Source organism: Choloepus didactylus, chromosome 4 (assembly GCF_015220235.1).
Source record: "Choloepus didactylus isolate mChoDid1 chromosome 4, mChoDid1.pri, whole genome shotgun sequence".
Taxonomy (NCBI): domain Eukaryota; kingdom Metazoa; phylum Chordata; class Mammalia; order Pilosa; family Megalonychidae; genus Choloepus; species Choloepus didactylus.
In genome coordinates this window covers 175193844-175217859 of record NC_051310.1, presented here as the reverse complement: position 1 = coordinate 175217859, position 24016 = coordinate 175193844, and the positions used below count along the sequence as shown (strand labels likewise).

General features: G+C 37.0%; 1 non-coding gene across 1 annotated transcript; it reads left to right on the top strand.

Moving 5' to 3' along the window:
* The first annotated feature begins 480 nt into the window (after window positions 1-480).
* Window positions 481-587, top strand: LOC119533520. Its single transcript, XR_005216650.1, has one exon. It is a non-coding gene; the product is annotated as a U6 spliceosomal RNA (small nuclear RNA).
* Window positions 588-24016: the final 23429 nt, after the last annotated feature.

Below are 24016 nucleotides of genomic sequence, written 5' to 3'. Positions count from 1 at the left end.
AAAATTTAAATTAGATAATACTAGTATATCAATATTAAATTTCCTGATTGTTGTTTTGTAATATGGTTATATAAAAGAATACCAATACCCTTTCCTTAGGAAATACACACTGAGGTGGTTAGAGGCAATAGAGCATAAACTCTGTAACTTACTCTTCAATAGTTCCAAAAAAATTGTATACCTAAGGAGAAATAAAATGATAAACAAATGTAACAAAATATTAAGTTAGTTGCTGAATCTGGTTGAAGGATATGCAGAAGTTCTTTGTACCATTCCTGTAATGTTTACATAAGTTTGAAATTACTTCCAAATAAAAAGTATAAAAATTTTAAACCACATGGAGGAAGATTCAGCCTTCATCCATCAAAATTCCATAAAAAATTATCTAAAAGCATGGAAAGGAAAGCATAAATATTAATTATCTAATAGAAGAAAATTTGCATAGCTGAAGAAAGATTCTGGTCTTAAAATTGAAGGTCAGTGCTCACTTCAGCCGCACAAATACTAAAATTGGAATGATACAGACAAGATTAGCATAGCCCCTGCACAAGGATGACACGCAAATTCATGAAGTGTTCCATACTTTTTAACAAGCCAGGCCCTCAACCTTGAGACTTGCCCTTATGAAACTTACTTCTGTAACGGCAAAGCTAACCCTACTTAAAATCATGCCTAAGAGTCACCCCCAGAGAACCTCTTTTGTTGTTCAGATGTGACATCTCTCTCTCTAAGCCAAACTCTGCAAATAAACTCACTACCCTCCCCCATATGTGGGACATGACTCCCAGGGGTGTAAGTCTCCCTGGGAACATGGGACATGACTCCCAGGGATGAGCCTGGCCCTGGCATCATGGGATTGAGAATGCCTTCTTGATCAAAAGGGGAAAAGAAATGAAACAAAATTTCAGTGGCTAAGAGATTTCAAATAGAGACGAGAGGTCATTCTGGAGGTTACTCTTATGCAAGCTTCAGCCAGATATTACAAAATGCCACAGTATACCAAGCCCCAAACAATGTATTACTGAAACCCTGGGCTCTATCTAAGATTCTATAAAATTTTACTTATTAAGCTTATTTTTTCAGAAACTTAAAGCCTCTAGATTGTTTCTATGACAGATAAGCCCTGAAAACCAGAGGTAACAGTCTCTCCAAGAACATCAACCAGTTGCATTCCTCTACCCCATTAGGTCAACACCCCTTTTCAGCATGAAGTTAGAATAATCACTGCCCAAATATCCCTGAAGATTGAAAGAATGACCAAATGAGAGGTAGAACTTGTAACAGAGAAGTTAGGATTTAACAAATGATTATGATTACTGAATCATTATTTGGATATTTCTTTTTAGCTTCTAGTATATTAGAACAGCCAGAAGGAAATAGCTGAAATTGTTGAACTGTAACCCAGTAGCCTTGATCTTTGATAATAATTGTGTAATCATATAGCTTTTATCTTGTGACCGTGTGATTGTAAAAACATTATGACTGACACCCCCTTTATCCAGCATATGGTTAGATTAGTAATAAAATAAAGAGATGCATGGGAAAAAAATTAACAATAAAATTAATAGAAATATATATTAAAAATTAGATCTTACAAACATAATACTTTACAGAAAAAAACAATTTCCAAAGTTGATTCCATTTATACCATGTTCAAAAATAGGCAAAACTAAACTACTGTATATCATTTGGGGATGCATACTTTTGTAGAGAAAAAGGAGGAGGGTGTGACCAGAAATAGATAAAAGCAGGCTTCTAGGGTGTTGGCAATGTTGTACCTTTGACAGGTGTTGGCTCTGTAGCTATTTGTTAAACTGTACTTTGAAATTTTTCATTTTCTGCATATACACTGTATTTCACAATAAAAAACATTTTTAAAAAATTGAAGGGCAGTGGAGTATGAGTGAACAAGGACCCACATCTAGGCACACTGTCATATAATTTCAAACCACCAAACATAAAGAAAAAAGGTAAAAGCTTTCAAAGGAAAGTTGGGAAGATTTTCTACTAAAAAACAAGAGTCAGACTGACATCACAGGTCGCATCAGCAATTCTAGATTCAAGAAGATATTGAAGAAATATCTTCAGAGTTTTAAAATAAAAATAATTTTGAGCCTGAAAAATTTCTATGTCTAGTCAGTTATTCAAATATGAATGCAAAGTAAATATATTCTCAGATTGTCAGGGATAAAGAAATTTTATCTCCTAAAATTGATAAATATAATTTAAAATAGCTCCTAGGTTTTCTCAAAACCAACACAAAAGTTAAATTCTCCAGACTAACAAAATACTGTATGACAAATATCCTTTTCAGAAAATCCCTACCAAGATGCTCAATCCTGAAAAGCAAATTAAGCCCTTAGTTAAGATCTCTGGCCCAATTAAAAATAAAGTCCTGCTTACCCTTAACCCATTCCATAAGACTAACTCATCCCCACTCCAATCAAGAAAACCAGCCACCTTCCTTTATAGTCAAGATATATCATGAATATCTACTAGGAATAGCCTTAAAATATATAAAATAAAATCTGATAGAAATGCAAAAAGAAATCTACAATCACAGTAAGAAACTATAACAATCTTCTCTCAGTTTTGACAAATCAAGTAAACCTATATGAGTAGGGATATAGAGATTTTGAATAAAACAACTATTAAGGTTTGACCTAATTGACAAAGGAATACAGCATAATCTGCTTCTAAGTCATGCTGATCAGGATTTTAACAACGATCTTAAAGCTCATATAATTCTTATCCAAGCTTAGTTCTGACATTGACGGACTGTTCCAAATCAATCACCCATATCATTATTTGGATTATAAAAACAACTCCACAGTGTGAGTCTTGTGAGTGTGTTTTTTGAAGGCTAACAAATGCATCAGTAGGGAGGGAAGACTTGGATTTGAAAGAACGCTACAAAACATTGGCAGATGGCAAAGCCATTCTCTGACATGGAAAATTGGGAACCCAATGCATTTAGAGTAGGAAGTACAGCTCATGTCCTGTCTTTTATTATTGAGTTTATAAGGTATAAGTATAAAATTGTCTGACCTTTTAAAAATGTTGGCTCATTGGAAACTTTGACATCTGTAAGCACAGCTTCTGTTACAAGCCATTCTTCCTTCCCTTACTACAGCAGACACAAATAACTGTATTATCTTGCTCAGCAAATTAGATTTAGCCCAAAGCTGATGAGTTAAAGTGACAGTGATCCATGCTGCAAAATAATTTCTAAAGAAAAAAGTCTGATTTGACCAGTGAAATCCTTTTAAGATTGGAAAAAAATTAAAAATAGAACTACACAGGTTGAAATTGCTAGTCTTTTTTTACTAGTCAACAATAATTTTCATTCCAAAATTGCCCTTTCCCCAATTATAAGGGTATTTGAGCCCTACCCAAATGTCTTCCAAGGGAAAAGCAGAGATTATGCTGACTCTAAAAAATTTCACACAAAGTTATAAAAATATTCATTAACCAAAATATTTTCCCCAAGATCACAAAAGAATCTTGCATATCTGCATGACAACAGTATGAGGATTAAAATATTTTGGTGAGGTAAGAGCAGGGAAACTTTAGATTAAAAGCAAGGCTCTAAAACTTTGATGGTGGTGACATAAACTTATAACCTGATATGTATTTACAGTAACATATACAACACTTCTTTGATAGCATTTAGGAAGATATAGGGGAAATTATGCAATATAATATAAGAGGTTACCTTAAGGTATATCATAAATACAACTTTACACAATGACCTTTGACAGTGACGATCAGTAACTGTGTAGTTTACTAATTCTATGGGACCATTCTGTATTATCTGACCTCTTTCTGACTTTCAATGAATCTATAATTGAATTCCTACTAATAAAGACAACCTTACTTCCCACTAGTCTCAAATGCAGGTATCCTATTTCTGATAAGTATGGAGGAGAGACCCCTGTACTTCTCATGGTCTCCTTATCTTACGTACACACACACACACACACACACACACACACACACACATACAGAGCAAGCCTAGTCAGTAACCTGTAGTCCAGTCAAAAATAAATAATGGGTGTCTTTAAAGTATCAAAAAATATATATGCAAAAAATATGGAGTTGGGCCTATGGCAGCAAATAGTTAATTTGAATTTTAAAAACACAAAGATGAGCCTGTCTTACCCTAGGATAAATTGACACAACAGAGCAGATCAGGATAAACTAAAATATAGAAATAAATGAATTTCAAAATGCATCATTTCACAGTACAATAGCATATGAGATCATTATTTACAGACAATACATATTACATCCTAAAGAATTATTTTAACTGAAAACATAGCTATACTATAAATAAAAAGGCTAAAATAGTTTGTATTTATTTCTAAACTATGCAAGTCTTTTGTTTTCTTCTAACTGTATATTCAAAAGAAAAGATTTGTGCCTCCTAAAAATATTTTGCTTTAAAATGCTATTTCATCTGTTTCAACATAGCCATTATTTGGAACATCATAATTTTTCTTCCAAAAAGAAATCTTCCTCTCAGGACACTGTAAATTAATAGTACAGAATGTAACTGAAATAACCAAACTAAAGTCTTTGGCATGTCTTCCAGAATGGTGGTGTGTGGTGCTCTGTGCTCCCTCTCCCCACCAAACAACCATGTAGCTGGTGAAAAGTAACTTAAAAAAGAAACACACCCACATGCACATTTAAAGTCTCCGGAAATTGTTCTTAAGACATACAGCAAATGAAGACATTTTTAGTCAAGAAAAATCTACTCCATCTATCCCCATCCCATCTCGATTTGATGGACACTCTACTCCATAGAGGTGTGGCCAAATATAAAGGTGCTCCCTCTCCCTCCAGTTCCTAGTCTCCCGCTAGCTCCTCCAAGCTCCCAGTTTAGGGCTATGGTTTCATCTACCAGCATCTCTTACCCCCTGTACCAAACCATATTATGAAAGCATAATTCTGGTCAAGCATAGCTAAGAGGACTGGGACTCCCTTCCCCACTCAGCTTTCCCTCTCAGGGCAAGGGCTCTGCCCCAAGCATGACAAGTTGAGAATGCTGGAGCCTCTACTGACCCCTCCCTCACCAGCTCACAACAAAATGTGATATACACATACAAAGGAATATTAGTCAGTTGTATAAATAAGAATGAAGTTCTGAAACATAGATGCACCCTGATTTTGAGTTAAATAATCCAAACACAAAAAGACAAATATTGTATGAACTCAGTGATATGAAATAATTAGAATATGCAAATTCAAAGAGTCAGAAACTAGATTACAGGTTACCAGTAGCCAGGAGAGGGGTAGAGAATGGGGAGTTAATACAGAGTTTCTGTTTGGGATGACGGAAAACTTTTTTTTTCTTTGGCCATTTTGATATCTTTAGAGAAATGTTTACTCAAGACTTTTGCCCATTTTTTGATTGGGTTGTTTCTCTTTTTGTTGTTGAGATATAGGATTTCTTTATAAATTTGGGGTATTAAATCCTTAACAGATATGTGGTTTCCAAATATTTTCTTGTTTCTGTATGTTGTATTTTTACTTTCAGGATGAAGTCCTTTAATACACAAAAGGTTTTTTTATTTTGATGAGGTCCTATATATCCATATATCTATCTTTTTCTTTAGTTGCTTGTTACACAAATTAAATTTTGGTGTAAAGTCTAAGAAACCATTGATGAACACAAAGTCTTGAAAAGATTCCCTATGTTTTCTTCTAGGAGCTTCATAATCCTGGCTCTTATATTCAGGTCTTTGATTCATTTTTTTAGTTAATTTTTGTATATGGTGTAAGATAAGGGACCCCCTTCATTCTTTTCCTTATGGAAATCCCATTTTCCCAGCACATTTGTTGAAGAGACTATTTTCCCAATTGAATGGACTTCACACAATTGTCAAAAAATCAGTTGGCCATAGATGTGAGGGTTTATTTCTGAGCTTTCAATTTGATTTCGCAGGTCTATATATCTGTCCTTGTGCCAGCAGCATGCTGTTTAGACCACCAACCCTTTGTGATAAGTTTTAAAATTGGGAATTGTGAGGCCTCTGATTTTGTTATTCTTTTTAAAAATGGCTTTAGAGAGGTGGGGCAAGATGGCAGACTGGTGAGCTGTATGTTTTAGTTACTCCTCCAGGAAAGTAGGTAGAAAGCCAGGAACTGCATGGACTGGACACCACAGAGCAATCTGACTTTGGGCATACTTCATACAACACTCATGAAAACGTGGAACTGCTGAGATCAGCGAAATCTGTAAGTTTTTGCGGCCAGGGGACCCACGCCCCTCCCTGCCAGGCTCAGTCCCGTGGGAGGAGGGGCTGTCAGCTCCGGGAAGGAGAAGGGAGAACTGCAGTGGCAGCCCTTATCGGAAACTCATTCTACTGATCCAAAATCCAACCATAGATAGACTGAGACCAGACACCAGAGAATCTGAGAGCAGCCAGCCCAGCAGAGAGGAGACAGGCATAGAAAAAAAACAACACGAAAAACTCCAAAATAAAAGCGGAGGATTTTTGGAGTTCTGGTGAACATAGAAAGGGGAAGGGCCCTGAGGCGCATATGCAAATCCCGAAGAAAAGCTGATCTCTCTGCCCTGTGGACCTTTCCTTAATGGCCCTGGTTGCTTTGTCTATTAGCATTTCAATAACCCATTAGATCTCTGAGGAGGGCCCTTTTTTTTTTTTTTTTAATCCTTTTTTCTTTTTCTAAAACAATTACTCTAAGAAGCCCAATACAGAAAGCTTCAAAGACTTACTATTTGGGCAGGTCAAGTCAAGAGCAGAACTAGGAGAGCTCTGAGACAAAACGCAATAATCCAGTAGCTGAGAAAATTCACTAAACACCACAACTTCCCAAGAAAAGGGGGGTGTCCGCTCACAGCCATCATCCTGGTGGACAGGAAACACTCCTGCCCATCGCCAGCCCCATAGCCCAGAACTGCCCCAGACAACCCAGTGTGACGGAAGTGCTTCAAATAACAGGCACACACCACAAAACTGGGCGTGGACATTAGCCTTCCCTGCAACCTCAGCTGATTGTCCCAGAGTTGGGAAGGTAGAGCAGTGTGAATTAACAAAGCCCCATTCAGCCATCATTTGAGCAGACTGGGAGCCTCCCTACACAGCCCAGCAGCCCAGAACTGCCCTGGGGGGACGGCACTCACCTGTGACATAGCACAGTCATCCCTCAACAGAGGACCCGGGGTGCACGGCCTGGAAGAGGGGCCCACTTGCAAGTCTCAGGAGCCATACGCCAATACCAAGGACTTGTGGGTCACTGGCAGAGACAAACTGTGGCAGGACTGAACTGAAGGATTAGACTATTGCAGCAGCTTTAAAACTCTAGGATCACCAGGAAAATTTGATTGTTAGAGCCACCACCCCCCCCCGCTGACTGCCCAGAAACACGCCCCATATACAGGGCAGGCAACACCAAGTACACATGCAAGCTTGGTACACCAATTGGACCCCACAAGACTCACTCCCCCACTCACCAAAAAGGCTAAGCAGGGGAGAACTGGCTTGTGGAGAACAGGTGGCTCGTGGACGCCACCTGCTGGTTAGTTAGAGAAAGTGTACTCCACGAAGCTGTAGATCTGATAAATTAGAGATAAGGACTTCAATTGGTCTACAAATCCTAAAAGAACCCTATCAAGTTCAGCAAATGCCATGAGGCCAAAAACAACAGAAAATTATAAAGCATATGAAAAAACCAGACTATATGGATAACCCAAGCCCAAGCACCCAAATCAAAAGACCAGAAGAGACACAGCACCTAGAGCAGCTACTCAAAGAACTAAAGATGAACAATGAGACCATAGTACGGGAGATAAAGGAAATCAAGAAGACCCTAGAAGAGCATAAAGAAGACATTGCAAGACTAAATAAAAAAATGGATGATCTTATGGAAATTAAAGAAACTGTTGACCAAATTAAAAAGATTCTGGACACTCATAGTACAAGACTAGAGGAAGTTGAACAACGAATCAGTGACCTGGAAGATGACAGAATGGAAAATGAAAGCATAAAAGAAAGAATGGGGAAAAAAATTGAAAAAATCAAAATGGACCTCAGGGATATGATAGATAATATGAAACGTCCAAATATAAGACTCATTGGTGTCCCAGAAGGGGAAGAAAAGGGTAAAGGTCTAGGAAGAGTATTCAAAGAAATTGTTGGGGAAAACTTCCCAAATCTTCTAAACAACATAAATACACAAATCATAAATGCTCAGCGAACTCCAAATAGAATAAATCCAAAAAAACCCACTCCGAGACATATACTGATCACACTGTCAAACACAGAAGAGAAGGAGCAAGTTCTGAAAGCAGCAAGAGAAAAGCAATTCACCACATACAAAGGAAACAGCATAAGACTAAGTAGTGACTACTCAGCAGCCACCATGGAGGCGAGAAGGCAGTGGCACGATATATTCAAAATTCTGAGTGAGAAAAATTTCCAGAGAAGAATACTTTATCCAGCAAAGCTCTCCTTCAAATTTGAGGGAGAGCTTAAATTTTTCACAGACAAACAAATGCTGAACGAATTTGCTAACAAGAGACCTCCCCTACTGGAGATACTAAAGGGAGCCCTACAGACAGAGAAACAAAGAAAGGACAGAGAGACTTGGAGAAAGGTTCAGTACTAAAGAGATTCGGTATGGGTACAATAAAGGATATTAATAGACAGAGGGGAAAAATATGACAAACATAAACCAAAGGATAAGATGGCTGATTCAAGAAATGCCTTCATGGTTATAACGTTGAATGTAAATGGATTAAACTCCCCAATTAAAAGATACAGATTTGCAGAATGGATCAAAAAAAATGAACCATCAATATGTTGCATACAAGAGACTCATCTTAGACACAGGGACACAAAGAAACTGAAAGTGAAAGGATGGAAAAAAATATTTCATGCAAGCTACAGCCAAAAGAAAGCAGGTGTAGCAATATTAATCTCAGATAAAATAGACTTCAAATGCAGGGATGTTTTGAGAGACAAAGAAGGCCACTATATACTAACAAAAGGGGCAATTCAGCAAGAAGAAATAACAATCGTAAATGTCTATGCACCCAACCAAGGTGCCACAAAATACATGAGAGAAACACTGGCAAAACTAAAGGAAGCAATTGATGTTTCCACAATAATTGTGGGAGACTTCAACACATCACTCTCTCCTATAGATAGACCAACCAGACAGAAGACCAATAAGGAAATTGAAAACCTAAATAATCTGATAAATGAATTTGATTTAACAGACATATACAGGACATTACATCCCAAATCACCAGGATACACATACTTTTCTAGTGCTCATGGAACTTTCTCCAGAATAGATCATATGCTGGGACATAAAACAAGCCTCAATAAATTTAAAAAGATTGAAATTATTCAAAGCACATTCTCTGACCACAATGGAATACAATTAGAAGTCAATAACCATCAGAGACTTAGAAAATTCACAAATACCTGGAGGTTAAACAACACACTCCTAAACAATCAGTGGGTTAAAGAAGAAATAGCAAGAGAAATTGCTAAATATATAGAGACGAATGAAAATGAGAACACAACATACCAAAACCTATGGGATGCAGCAAAAGCAGTGCTAAGGGGGAAATTTATAGCACTAAACGCATATATTAAAAAGGAAGAAAGAGCCAAAATCAAAGAACTAATGGATCAACTGAAGAAGCTAGAAAATGAACAGCAAACCAATCCTAAACCAAGTAGAAGAAAAGAAATAACAAGGATTAAAGCAGAAATAAATGACATAGAGAACAAAAAAACAATAGAGAGGATAAATATCACCAAAAGTTGGTTCTTTGAGAAGATCAACAAGATTGACAAGCCCCTAGCTAGACTGACAAAATCAAAAAGAGAGAAGACCCATATAAACAAAATAATGAATGAAAAAGGTGACATAACTGCAGATCCTGAAGAAATTAAAAAAATTATAAGAGGATACTATGAACAACTGTATGGCAACAAACTGGATAATGTAGAGGAAATGGACAATTTCCTGGAAACATATGAACAACCTAGACTGACCAGAGATGAAATAGAAGACCTCAACCAACCCATCACAAGCAAAGAGATCCAATCAGTCATCAAAAATCTTCCCACAAATAAATGCCCAGGGCCAGATGGCTTCACAGGGGAATTCTACCAAACTTTCCAGAAAGAACTGACACCAATCTTACTCAAACTCTTTCAAAACATTGAAGAAAATGGAACACTACCTAACTCATTTTATGAAGCTAACATCAATCTAATACCAAAACCAGGCAAAGATGTTAACAAAAAGGAAAACCTACCGGCCAATCTCCCTAATGAATATACATGCAAAAATCCTCAACAAAATACTTGCAATTCGAATCCAAAGACACATTAAAAAAATCATTCACCATGACCAAGTGGGGTTCATTCCAGGCATGCAAGGATGGTTCAACAATAAGAAAATCAATCAATGTATTACAACACATTAACAAGTCAAAAGGGAAAAATCAATTGATCATCTCAATAGATGCTGAAAAAGCATTTGACAAAATCCAACATCCCTTTTTGATAAAAGCACTTCAAAAGGTAGGAATTGAAGGAAACTTCCTCAACATGATAAAGAGCATATATGAAAAACCCACAGCCAGCATAGTACTCAATGGTGAGAGACTGAAAGCCTTCCCTCTAAGATCAGGAACAAGACAAGGATGCCCGCTGTCACCACTGTTATTCAACATTGTGCTGGAAGTGCTAGCCAGGGCAATCCGGCAAGACAAAGAAATAAAAGGCATCCAAATTGGAAAAGAAGAAGTAAAACTGTCATTGTTTGCAGATGATATGATCTTATATCTAGAAAACCCTGAGAAATCAACGATACACCTACTAGAGCTAATAAACAAATTTAGCAAAGTAGCGGGATACAAGATTAATGCACATAAGTCAGTAATGTTTCTATATGCTAGAAATGAACAAACTGAAGAGACACTCAAGAAAAAGATACCATTTTCAATAGCAACTAAAAAAATCAAGTACCTAGGAATAAACTTAACCAAAGATGTAAAAGACCTAGACAAAGAAAACTACATAACTCTACTAAAAGAAATAGAAGGGGACCTTAAAAGATGGAAAAATATTCCATGTTCATGGATAGGAAGGCTAAATGTCATTAAGATGTCAATTCTACTCAAACTCATCTACAGATTCAATGCAATCCCAATCAAAATTCCAACAACCTACTTTGCAGACTTGGAAAAGCTAGTTATCAAATTTATTTGGAAAGGGAAGATGCCTCGAATTGCTAAAGACACTCTAAAAAAGAAAAACGAAGTGGGAGGACTTACACTCCCTGACTTTGAAGCTTATTATAAAGCCACAGTTGCCAAAACAGCATGGTACTGGCACAAAGATTGACATATAGATCAATGGAATCAAATTGAGAATTCGGAAATAGACCCCCAGATCTATGGCCGACTGATCTTTGATAAGGCCCCCAAAGTCACTGAACTGAGTCATAATGGTCTTTTCAACAAATGGGGCTGGGAGAGTTGGATATCCATATCCAAAAGAATGAAAGAGGACCCCTACCTCACCCCCTACACAAAAATTAACTCAAAATGGACCAAAGATCTCAATATAAAAGAAAGTACCATAAAACTCCTAGAAGATAATGTAGGAAAACATCTTCAAGACCTTGTATTAGGCGGCCACTTCCTAGACTTTACACCCAAAGCACAAGCAACAAAAGAGAAAATAGATAAATGGGAACTCCTCAAGCTTAGAAGTTTCTGCACCTCAAAGGAATTTCTCAAAAAGGTAAAGAGGCAGCCAACTCAATGGGAAAAAATTTTTGGAAACCATGTATCTGACAAAAGACTGATATCTTGCATATATAAAGAAATCCTACAACTCAATGACAATAGTACAGTAGGCCCAATTATAAAATGGGCAAAAGATATGAAAAGGCAGTTCTCTGAAGAGGAAATACAAATGGCCAACAAACACATGAAAAAATGTTCAGCTTCACTAGCTATTAGAGAGATGCAAATTAAGACCACAATGAGATACCATCTAACACCGATTAGAATGGCTGCCATTAAACAAACAAGAAACTACAAATGCTGGAGGGGATGTGGAGAAATTGGAACTCTTATTCACTGTTGGTGGGACTGTATAATGGTTCAGCCACTCTGGAAGTCAGTCTGGCAGTTCCTTAGAAAACTAGATATAGAGTTACCATTCGATCCAGCGATTGCACTTCTCGGTATATACCCGGAAGATCAGAAAGCAGTGACACGAACAGATATCTGCACACCAATGTTCATAGCAGCATTATTCACAATTGCCAAAAGATGGAAACAACCCAAATGTCCTTCAACAGATGAATGGATAAATAAAATGTGGTATATACACACGATGGAATACTACGCGGCAGTAAGAAGGAACGATCTCGTGAAACATATGACAACATGGATGAACCTTGAAGACATAATGCTGAGCGAAATAAGCCAGGCACAAAAAGAGAAATATTATATGCTACCACTAATGTGAACTTTGAAAAATGTAAAACAAATGGCTTATAATGTAGAATGTAGGGGAACTAGCAATAGAGAGCAATTAAGGAAGGGGGAACAATAATCCAAGAAGAACAGATAAGCTATTTAACGTTCTGGGGATGCCCAGGAATGACTATGGTCTGTTAATTTCTGATGGATATAGTAGGAGCAAGTTCACAGAAATGTTGCTATATTAGGTAACTTTCTTGGGGTAAAGTAGGAACATGTTGGAAGTTAAGCAGTTATCTTAGGTTAGTTGTCTTTTTCTTACTCCCTTGTTATGGTCTCTTTGAAATGTTCTTTTATTGTATGTTTGTTTTCTTTTTAACTTTTTTTTCATACAGTTGATTTAAAAAAGAAGGGAAAGTTAAAAAAAAAAAAAAGTTAAAAAAAAAAAAGATGCAGTGCCCCCTTGAGGAGCCTGTGGAGAATGCAGGGGTATTCGCCTACCCCACCTCCATGGTTGCTAACATGACCACAGACATAGGGGACTGGTGGTTTGATGGGTTGAGCCCTCTACCACAGGTTTTACCCTTGGGAAGACGGTTGCTGCAAAGGAGAGGCTAGGCCTCCCTATGGTTGTGCCTAAGAGCCTCCTCCCGAATGCCTCTTTGTTGCTCAGATGTGGCCCTGTCTCTCTAGCTAAGCCAACTTGAAAGGTGAAATCACTGCCCTCCCCCCTACGTGGGATCAGACACCCAGGGGAGTGAATCTCCCTGGCAACGTGGAATATGACTCCCGGGGAGGAATGTAGACCTGGCATCGTGGGACAGAGAACATCTTCTTGACCAAAAGGGGGATGTGAAAGGAAATGAAATAAGCTTCAGTGGCAGAGAGATTCCAAAAGGAGCCGAGAGGTCACTCTGGTGGGCACTCTTACGCACACTTTAGACAACCCTGTTTAGGTTCTAAAGAATTGGGGTAGCTGGTGGTGGATACCTGAAACTATCAAACTACAACCCAGAACCCATGAATCTCGAAGACAGTTGTATAAAAATGTAGCGTATGAGGGGTGACAAGGGGATTGGGAAAGCCATAAGGACCACACTCCACTTTTTCTAGTTTATGGATGGATGAGTAGAAAAATAGGGGAAGGAAACAAACAGACAAAGGTACCCAGTGTTCTTTTTTACTTCAATTGCTCTTTTTCACTCTAACTATTATTCTTGTTATTTTTGAGTGTGTGCTAATGAAGGTGTCAGGGATTGATTTGGGTGATGAATGTACAACTATGTAATGGTACTGTGAACAATCGAAAGTGCGATTTGTTTTGTATGACTGCGTGGTATATGAATATATCTCAATAAAATGAAGATTAAAAAAAAAAAACGACATAATGCTGAGCAAAATAAGCCAGGCACAAAAAGAGAGATATTGTATGTTACCACTAATGTGAATTCTGTGAAAAATGTACAATGTTTTATACTGTAGAATGTAGGGGACCTAGAGATACCAATTAGTGGAGGGGGAATGATAATCTAATAAGAACAGATAAACTATGAAGGGTAATCTCAATGTTATGGGAATGCTCAGGAATGATTATGCTTTGTAAACTTTCTTGGATATAGTAAGATCATGTTGGAAGCAATAGAGTTATTTTAGGTTTTTTTTTTTCTCTTATTCCTTTGTTTTCTTAGAGGTTGTTAATTTTCTTGGGGTATGGTAGGAACATGTTGGAAGCAATGTAGTTATTTTAGATTATTTGTTTTTCTTACTCCTCTGTTTGGACATGGTTTATTAATTTTCTTGGGGTACGGTAGGAACATATTGGAAGCAAAGTAGTTATTTTAGGTTATTTGTTTTCCTTAATCCATTGCTTTGTTTGAAATGTTGTGGGGTTTTTTTGGTTGTTGTTTGCCTGTTTGTTTTTAATTTTTTGATAAACAAAGTTAAAAAATTGAAAAAAAATCAGTAGAAAAATGGGAGTAAAAACTAAATGACAAATAGGGTGGGATGGGGGGATGGTTTGGGTATTCTCTTTTCACTTTTATTTTTTATTCTTATTCTGATTCTTTCTGATGTAAGGAAAATGTTCAGAAATAGATTGTGGTGATGAACGCATAACTATATGATCATACTGTGAACAGTTGATTGTATACCATGGATGACTGTATGGTTTGTGAATATATTTCAATAAAACTGAATTAAAAAAAAAAAAAAATCACTCACAGCTGCACTCATGTTCAGTCTCTTTGAGTCAGCATGTTTATATGGCTCCCCTGATCAAGGCCCACCCTGAATGGGCAGAGCCATGCCTCCATGGGAGTATCCCACCAGAGTCACCACCCACAGCTGGGTGGGGCACATTCCAAGCAAATCTAATCACCAAAAACCTCTGCCCCACGCAAGACCACAAAGATAATGGCATTTGGGGGACACAATACATTCAAACCAGCACAAGTACTATTTTAATTCCCAGTGAAAAGTGTAATCTGTGGATGAAGAAACCAAGGCTCAGAGGAGTGAAGTGTCTTGCCCAAGGTCACACTGCTTAGGGCTGAACCAGGTTTTGAACCGAGGGCTTTTGATTTCAGAGTCTACAGTTTTTATCAATAACTGTATTTCCTCTTGCTGAGGAGACTATGGCAGAAGGTATTTGTTATTTATTGGTTGAAGTTTTGAAAAGACCTGAATGTTTCTGGAGAAGGAATATTCTGAATATTATCCAGAGTACTCAGGAGTATGGCCATTTGTTCAAGAACATTTTCTGTCCCTATTTTTGGCCTTTCTTAATATGGAAGGATGACCAAATTAATTAGCCAGAGGACCACTGGGTACCTCGGAGACGAAGAAATAACAGCAATTGAAGTGCCAAGGAACGGGGATCTACAGAAGAAAATGCAGATTGAAAAAAAGAGATGGATAAAGCAGTCTGTATTTTAGTCCTGTCCCTTTTAAACTCAGGGAAATTTATTACAATCATGTGTGGCCATCTAGCTTGGTTTATTTATTTTAGGATCAAAGGAATGCCAGAATTATTATACTGGCTTTAAAGAGATGAATTGATAAGTGTACATTAGTTTTGTCTGTATGTGTTTTCTGGAAGCCAACCCAATGAGAGCTAATGAGAAGCGGAGTTTGTCAGATTCTAAAGCCATTGTATTTAAATTTCTTTTTTAATGTACTTCTGCTTTGTTTCTATTTTCATCAATCCACTGTGATTCCTGCTTTTGTATGTGTGTGTGAAAGATGATTGTAGCAGACTAAACCCATTTAGGTAGAAGTTGAATTCTGACACTTAATAAAAAAAGATTGATGAAAAGAAAAAAAAATGGCTTTGGCTGTTTAGGACTCCTTCCTATAATAAATAAATTTGATGATTGGATTTTCCATTTCTGCAAAGAAGGCTATTGGAATTTTGATTGGCTTTGTGTTGAAACTGTAAATTACTTTGGGTAGAATTGACATCTTGACAATATTTAGTTTTCAAATACAAAAGCATAGAATGTCCTTCCATTTATTTAGGTCTTCTTTGATTTGTTTTACCAATATTTTGTAGTTTTCCATGTAGAAGTCCTTTACAACCTTGGCTAAATTTATTCCTAGGTATATGATTCTTTTAGTTGTTATTGAAAACGGAATTTTTTAAATTTCATCTTCAGGCTGTTCTTTACTAATATATAGAAATACTACTGATTTTTTGCTTATTGACCTTGTACCTTGCTAATTTGTTGAATTTATTTATTAGCTCTAATAGATTTGTTGTACAATTTTGGGGGCTTTCCAAATAAAGGATCACGTTGTCTATAAATAATGAAAGTTTTACTTCTTCCTTTCCAATTGGGATGCCTTTCATTTCTTTTTCTTGCCTAATTACTCTGGCAAGAGTTTCCAGTACAATGTTAACTAATATCAGCACAGGGTACATCCTTGTCTTCTTCCAGATCTTAGAGGGAAAGCTTTCAGTCTTTCACCATTAAGTACGATGGTAACAGTGGGTTTTTTTAATGTGCCCTTTACCATGCTGAGGAAGTTTCTTTCTATTTCTAGTTTTGTAAGTGTTTTTATCAAGAAGTGGTGCTAGATTTTGTCAAATGCCCTTTCTGCATTAAGTGAAATGATCATGTGATTTTTTTCTTTGTTATGTTAATGTAGTATATTACATTAATTGATTTTCTTATGTTGACCCACTCATGCTTAACTGAGATAAATCCCACATGATCATGGTGTATAATTCCTTAATGTCCTATAAAATTTGGCTTGCTAGTACGTTATTGAGGATATTTGCTTCTATATTCATAAGGGATATTGGTCTGTCATTTTCTTTTCTTGTGGTATGTTTATCAGGATTTGGTAATAGGGTGATGTTGGCCTGATAGAACAATTGGGGAGTATTCCCTCCTCTTCATTGTTTTGGAAGAGTTTGAGCAGGATTGGTGTTAATTCTTCTTGAATGTTTGGTAGAATTCAGCTGTGAAGTCATCTGGTACTGGGTTTTTCTTTGTTGGGAGGTTTTTATTACTGATTACTATTGATTTGATTTCTTTACCTGTAACTAGTCTATAGAGATCTTCCATTTCTTCTGGAGTCAGTGTTGGTCATTTTTGTGTTTGGGGGAATTTGTCTACTTCATCTAGGTTGTCTAATTTGTTGTCATACAGTTGTTCATAATATCCTCTTATGAACCTTTTTATTTCTGTGGTGTCAGTAGTAATGTTCCACCTTTGATTTCTGATTTTAATTATTTGCAACCTCTTTTTTCTTTGTCAGACTAGCTAAAGATTTGTCAATTTTATTGATCTTTTCAAAGAATCAAACTTTGGTTTTGTTAATTCTCTCTATTGTGTTTTTTTTTCTCTGTTTCATTTATTTCTGCCTGTTCTAGTTTGCCAATGCTGCCAGAATGCAAAACACCAGAGATGGATTGGCTTTTATAAAAGGGGTTTATTTGGTTACATAGTTACATTCTTAAGGCCATGAAGTGTTCAAGGTAACACATCAACAATCAGGTACCTTCACTGGAGGATGGTCAATGGCATCCGGAAAACCTCTGTTAGCTGGGAAGCCACATGGCTGGCGTCTGCTCCAAGTTCTGGTTTCAAATGACTTTCTCCCAGGACGTTCCTCACTAGGCTACAGCTCCTCAAAAAAGTCACTCTTAGTTGCTCTTGGTGTGTTTGTCCTCTCTTAGCCTCTCTGGAGCAAAAGTCTGCTTTCCAAGGCCGTCTTCAAAATGTCTCTATAAGCTGAAGCTCCTCTCTCAGTTCTAGAGCATTCTTCAAAGTGTCCCTCTTGGCTGTAGCTCCTCTTCAAAATGTCACTATCAGCTGCACTGAGTTCCTTCTGTCTGTCAGCTCATTTATATGGCTCCACTGATCAAGGCCCATCCTGAATGGGTGGGACCACACCTTCATGGAAATATCTCATCAGAGTTATCACCTACAGTTGGGTGGGGCACATTTCCATGCTAACAACCTAATCCAAATGTTCCAACTTAATCCCCATAATATGTCTGCCCCACAAGATTGCATCAAAGAATATGGCTTTTTCTGGGGGACATAATACATTCAAACCAGCACACTGCCCTAATATTAGTTATTTCCTTCCATTTACTCACTTTGGGTTTAGTTCACTGTTCTTTTTCTATTTCCTGCAGGTGTACAGTTAGGTCTCTGATTTGAGATTTTTCTTCTTTTTTAATGTAAACATTCAGGACTATAAATTTCCCTCCCAGCATGGCTTTCACTGTGTCCCATAATTTTTATATGTTGTGTTCTCATTTTCATTCATCTCAAGATATTTCCTGATTTCCCTTGTGATTTCTTCTTTGACTCATCTATTGTTTAAGGTTGTGTTGTTTAATTTCCATGTGTTTGTGAGTTTTCTGGTTCTCAGCTATTACTGATTTCTAGCTTCATTCCATTGTGGTCAGCAAAGCTGCTTTGTATACTTTCAATCTTTTTAAATTCATTGAGATTTGTTTTGTGAACTAACGTGTTCTATCCTGGAGAATGATCCATGTGCACTTGAGAAAAATGTGTATCCTGCAGTTTGGGGGTGCAGTATTCTGTATAAGTCTGTTAGGACTAGTTTATTTATCATATTGTTCAAGTTCTCTGTTTCCTTATTGATGTTCTGTCTAGATATTTTATCCATTGATGAAAGTGGTGTATCAAAGTCTCCAAATATTACTTTACAGTTGTCTGGTTCTTCCTTCAGGTTTTCCAACTTGCCTCAAGTAATTTTGGGTACTGTGGTTAGGTGAAAAATGTTTATGATCATTATTTCTTCTCGGTGGATTGACTCCTTAATTTATAGTATCCTACTTTGTCTCTTGTAACAGATTTTGACTTAAGGTCTATTTTGTCTGATATTAGTATAGCTACCCATTATCTTTTGGTTACTATTTGCATGGAATATCTTTTACCATCCTTCACTTTCAAACTTTTTGTGTCTTTGGGTTGAAGGTAAGTCTCTTGTAAACAACATAGAGTTGGGTTGTTGTGCTTTTTTATCCTGTGTGCCAATTTTTGTCTTTTGATTGGGGAGTTTAATCCATTAATATTCATTGTTATTATTGATAAGGCAGAACTTCCTTCAGCCACTTTTTTCCCTTGGTTTTTACATGTCATATCTATTTTTTCTCTCATTTCCTTTATTGCAGCCTCCTTTTGTGTACAGTTGAAATTTTGTGATATAGCTGATCCTTTTCTGGCTTCCATTTCTGTATATTTTTAAAATGCTTTCTTCGTGGTTACCCTTGAGCTTGTACTAAATGACCTAAGTCTATAACCTACTAGTCTGAAAAGACACCAACTTAACTTCAATAGCATACATGTTCTATGCTCCCATATACCTCTGTTTCACCTATTTATGTTGTTTCTGTCACATATTACCTTTTTATATTTTGCATGTCCATTATAAGGAAATATAATTATTTCTTATTCAATTGTATTTTAACCTTTACAGGAAATAAAGAGGAGAGTTATGTACTGAGGATACAGTACTACTGGCTTGCACATTTACCCACTTGTTATTTTTACTAAAGATCTTCACTTCTTCATACTGCTCCAAGCCACTCTCACTTGTCTTTTCCTTCAACATGAAGAACTCCCTTTAGCAATTCTTGTAGGGCAGGTATTTTTGATGACAAACTCTCTGTTTTTGTTTATTCATAAGTGTCTTAAACTCTCCCTCATGATTAAGGGCAGTGTTGCCATCAGAAAATGGGGGGCTGATAGTTTTTCTCCTTCAGTACCTTAAATATATCATACCACTATCTTCTCACCTCCATGGTTTCTGAGGAGAAATCAGCACCTAGTGTTACTGAGGGTCTCTTGTATGTACTAAATATCTTTTGCTGCTTTCAGATTCTTCTCTTTATCTTTGACATATGATATTTTGATTAGTATGTGTCTCAGAGTGGGTCTATTAGGGTTTATCTGTTTGGAGTATGTTGTGCATCTTGAACATGTGTATTTACGTTTTTCATAAGTTGGGAAATTTTCAGTCATTATTTCCTCAAATACTCTTTCTGCCCTTTTCCCCTCCTCTTTTCTTTCTGTGTATCCCATGATACATATGTTGATATGCTTCATGCTGTCACACATGTTCCTTGGGCTCTGCTCAGTTTTTTGTTATTTTCTCTATCTGTTCTTCTGCCTATATGATTTCAAGTATCATCTTCTAGTTTGCTGATTCTTTCTTTGGTCTGTTCAAATCTGCTTGTGTACACCTCTAGTGTATTTTTAATCTCCATTATTTTTCACACCCATTTGTTTTGTGTTTTTTTAACTTTCTAATTCTTTTTCTGTTCACACATTGTGTCCTTAATATCCCTTAGCTCTATATCCATATTTAGTTTATTTCTATCCATATATTCCTTCAACTCTTTGAATTGATATTGGAGATATATTTGAACATCTTAGATTAGTTTTTCCAAAGTCTGTGTTTCCTCTGAAGTTTTAATATGTTATCTTGGCTGAGCCGTATCTGCCTATTTCTTAGTATTGTTTGTAATTTTTGCTGATGTCTGGACATCTGATTATTTTAATGGACTGATTCTGAAAATAAGTTTCTCCCTTTTTCATAATTTTTTTGTACATTTTCTATGTGTTAAGGCTCTCCTTTGACTCAATCTAGCTTATCCTGAACCTTTAGAGCAGCCCAAATTTAACCGCTGAGATTTTCTCAGGTCTTCTGCACCTGCTTCTTGCCCTGGACATATGGTGCAACTTTTAAGTGCAATTGTTTTATGTGCAATTGCTTTATGTGCAATTGTTTCACCTCCAGGAGATATTTTCCTTCCTCTGCTCCTTCTGCAGGAGTCCTGGAATGTTCTGTTTGTTGTTGTACAGAGTTTCCTCCTCTGCAGCTATGATTTGCTGTCCCACACTCAGTGCCCCCTTTCATTACAATTTTTGGTCCTGGAGCCTGCTCTGCCTTATAGCAGTTCCTTTTTCCCTTCTTCCTATACGGCTTTTCTGCCTATGGTAACTTCCACATTGGGATAACCCACCATAAAAATCCAACTAGAGTCAGTGTTCAAAAAAGCCCAATTTTTTGTTTAGGTGTTCTAGCAATAAAAGACCAGGTTGGGTGTGCATGCCACTTACCAACAGTTCCACCATGGGTCTCTTGTTTCCTGGGGACCCTTTTGTATGCATGTGCTCACCAACCACTTGGGCACTACCCTGGGTCTATGTGGCTTTGGGTCCCTGTATCTCAATGTGCATAGGGTTCTAATTCACTACTGTGACTGGCTCTATGGTCCATGACCATGGCAGGAGGTGCCCAGGACAGACTGCTGCTGTGTGTGACTCCTAAGCCACATGGGATTGAGTGAAGGGGAGGGGTCCAGACTGGCAGGTTGAGTTGTAGATCTCCTACCTCCTTTTTTGGTTGGTTTGTTTTTCTTCAATTCAGTGTTTGTGGAGTCCTTCTTCAGTCTCTATCATCCTCCAGCATTCCAAGCAAGTAGGATTTGCCCTTCTATTAGTTGTTTCTGAAGGGAATCTTTTCCAGGGATGTCTTACATACCATCTTGATGATGTCACTCTACAATTCCCAACTAATTTTTTTCTTTTCCTTAGAATATTTTTTATTGAGATTGTTCACATACCATACAATTATCCAAAGATCCAAAGTGTACAATGAATTGCCTATAGTACCATTATACAGCTGTGCATCCATCACCACAATTAAATTTTTTTCAATTTTTAGAACATTTTCATTACTCCAGAAAAGAAATAAAGACACAAAAAAAGGAAACTCAAATCCTCCCATACCCATAACCACCCTCCTTCCATTATTGATTCATAGTATTGGTACAGTATATTTGTTACTGTTGATGAAAGAATGTTAAAATACTACTAACTGTAGTATATGGTTTGCAATAGGTATAGTTTTCTCCTATATGCCCCTCTATTATTAACTTCTAGTTATAGTGTCATACATTTGTTCTAGTTCATGAGAGGGATTTCCAATATTTGTATGGTTAATCACGGACATTGTCCACCACAAAATTCACTGTTTTATATATTCCCATCTTTTGATTTCCAACTTTCCTTCTGGTGACATACATGACTCTGAGCTTCCCCTTTCTGCTACATTCACACACCATTCAACACTGCTAGTTATTCTCACAACGTGCCACCATCACTTTTGTCCATTTCCAAATGTTTAAGTTCACCATAGTTGAACACTCTGCTCATAATAAGAAACTGCTCCCCATTCTTTAGCCTCATTCTATATCCTGGTAACTTATATTTCATGTCTATGAGTTTACATATTATAATTAGTTCATATCAGTGAGACCCTGCAATATTTGTCCTTATGTGTCTGTCTTATTTCACTCAATATAGTGCCCTCAAAGGTTCTTCATCAACCCATTGTTTTAAGATGGTTTTGTTCACACACCATACATTTCATCCTAAGTAATCAATCAGTGGTTTCCTGTATAGTCACGTATTCATGTATTCACCACCATCACTACTATCTATATAAGGACATCTCTATTTCTTCAACAAAGGAAAAGGAAGAGTCAAAGAAGGTAGAGCAGCAAGAGAAAAAGAAAAAAAGAGAGAAACAAAACAAAACAAAACACGACAGCTAGGAAGCAACAAAAGGAAAGACAGCATTAAACTAAAGTAGAATAAAGAGTCCCATACCTTTCCCCTATGTCAACCCCCATATGTATTTAGCTTTGGTATATTGCCTATGTTATATTAAAGGAAGCATAATACACTGTTTTTGTTAACTATAGTCTCTAGTTTACATTGACTGTATTTTTCCCCAAATCCTACCCCATTTTTAACACCTTGCAATGTTGACATTCATTTGTTCTCCTTCATGTAAAAACATATTTGCATCTTTTATCACAATCATTGAGCACCCTAGGGTTTCACTGAGTTATAAAGTCCCAGTCTTTAACTTTTCTCTTTCCATCTGGTGTCCCACATGGTCCTAATCTTCCTCTTTCAACCATACTCACAGTCATCTTTGTTCAGTGTTCTTACATTGCTGTGCTACTATCTCCCAAAACTGTGTTCAAAACTCTCACTCCTCTCTTTTCCTTTCTGTCTATAGTGCTCCCTTTAGGGTCTCCTGTAGACCAGGTTTCCTGTTCACAAACTCTCTCATTGTCTGTTTGTCAGAGAATATTTTAAGCTCTCCCTCATATTTGAAGGACAGTTTTGTCAGGTATAGGATTCTTGGTTGGTGGTTTTTCTCTTTTAGTATCTTAAATATGTCACCCCACTTCCTTCTTGCCTCCATGGTTCTATTGAGATATCCACTCATAGTCTTATCAAGCTTCCTTTGTGTGTAATGGATTGCTTTTCTCTTGCTGCTTTCAGGATTCTTTATCTCTGACATTTGATAATCTGCTTATTAAGTGTCTTGGCATAGGCCTATTCAGATCTATTCTGTTTGGGGTATGCTGCGCTTCTTGGAGCTGTAATTTTATGTCTTTCATAAGAGATGGGAAATTTTCATTGATTACTTCCTCTATTATGGCTTCAGCCCCTTTTCCCTTCTCTTCTCCTTCTGGGATACCCATGACACATACATTCCTGCATTTTGTTTTGTCCTTAATTTCCCAAAGATGTTGCTCATATTTTTCCATTCTTTTCTCTATCTGTTCTTTTGTGTGTAGGCTTTCAGGTACCTTGTTCTCCAGTTCCTGAGTGTTTTCTTCTGCCTCTTGAGATCTGCTGTTTTATGTCTCCATTGTGTCTTTCATCTCTTGTGTTCTGTCTTTCATTTCCATAGATTCTGTCAGTTGTTTTTCAAACTTTCGATTTCTACCTTATGTACACCCAGTGCTTCCATTATATGCTTCATCTCTTTTGCCATATCTTCCCTAAATTTTTTGAATACTAATACTAAAAATACTAATTTTTAGTATTAGTTGTTTAAACTCAGTTGAAGTGTAAGTTTGTTCCTTTGACTAGGCCATAACTTTGTTTTTCTTAGTGTAGGTTATAGTTTTCTGTTGTCTAGGCATCTGGCTTCCTTGGTTACCCCATCAGGTTT